Here is a 1,588-nt window from a genome sequence, read left to right as displayed (position 1 = left end):
TCATGAAAAAATCAGTAATGATATGATTTGTTTTCTGATATAAAAAACGTGTTTGATAGACGTGAAATGTTACCGGGAGAAGAATGGAGATACAAAAATGGTAATTTTATTATCTTCCCCTTGAAGTATTAATCTGAATTATTTTATGGAATGCTAATAATTTTCTGTTCTTGTTAGATTATCTTTGAAATTATTATTTTACAAACGACTTTCTATATAAACAACAATAGATGTAAAGCCAGAAGTATTTTCGAGGCGTGTCGAACAAAAGGTTTAAATTCACTTCAGAGCTTGGTTGTAAGCTTAATTTGAATCCGATCATTACTGAATTTGGATAAAATCATTGGAGCACCTTTGGAATGCTTCATGCAAAAATCAGTAATGATATGATTTTTTTATGATACAAAAAACGCGTTTAATAGACGTGAAATGTTAGTGGGAGAAGAAAGGTTCTCTTACAAAAATAGAAACGACTGTGCTTGACTGTACTAACAAGCCCGTTACTCTCTCGCTTGCACTCGCGTATTTGCTTTGGCGGAAGATGACCGGTTGAAAACATTTTAAAGTTTCAACTTATTTTTCTCAATAAATACAAAATAAAGAAATAAATGGAAATAATTAAAGGAAACTAAATAAAAAACTTATATATTTATTACAAATAAAATAAAAACGGCGTCAAATTCTTTTAAAAAATATAGACTATTAAAGTACATAATAGTTCTGTGAATTTATAGCATTGGTTTATATTATTTTTTATGATTGTGGTTTAAAAAATGTAATTAGCTCAGATATGAAAACAACAAAAAGACGAAAATTCTGGAAATTTTTATGACAAGTTTTAGTATAAAATGTTAATAAAAAAAATTAAGCAAACTTACATTTTTCTTAAAGTTAGATTTCTGGAGCAGGGAAAATTACATTTTGTAAGATTGAGTTACGTCTTATTTAAATTTGAAAAAATGGTTCATATTTACAACATGGCCTTAGCTAAACTGTATAAGCAAGCTGTAATTTCCTTTGACTTTCAAAAATGCTTCTTACACTTTACAGCTGTTAAAAAACTCATATACCACTAAATTCACAAATATTTAAAAAATGCAACATTTCAGAAGACATTTGCCTAGGTATTTTTTTATTATAAAAAAAATTTTTTCAGAAGTTTTTATGAGGAAATTTCTTTTCAGAATTTTTATTTCTTTAACCAGAAAAAAATAAATAGTAAGGACATATTGAACCAGACAGTTTTTTTATTTAAATTTAAATAAAACTTAGCTGTATCTTCAAATTCACTTTTCTACTAATTTCCAAAAAAATTATAACTTAAATAAAAAATAAACTTTTTAATTTCAATTTGTTATTACTATTTTATACTAACATCTTTGCTTCATTTTGGGCATAATTTTGATTTCAAAAAGTCTTTAAAGTTTTAAAATTCTTTCAAGACCTTTTCTACTCAATTAAAATTATTTTTCCATTCACTTCTAAAGTAAAATTAGATTATTACCATTTTGGATTTCAAACGCACCATAATTTGGCGCGACCGAATATATGGTTGCCTGTCGCGTCTCTACAAGTATGTGGCCGAACT

This window comes from Belonocnema kinseyi, chromosome 5 (assembly GCF_010883055.1).
Source record: "Belonocnema kinseyi isolate 2016_QV_RU_SX_M_011 chromosome 5, B_treatae_v1, whole genome shotgun sequence".
NCBI classification, from domain to species: Eukaryota; Metazoa; Arthropoda; class Insecta; order Hymenoptera; family Cynipidae; genus Belonocnema; species Belonocnema kinseyi.
This window is presented reverse-complemented; position numbering follows the sequence as displayed.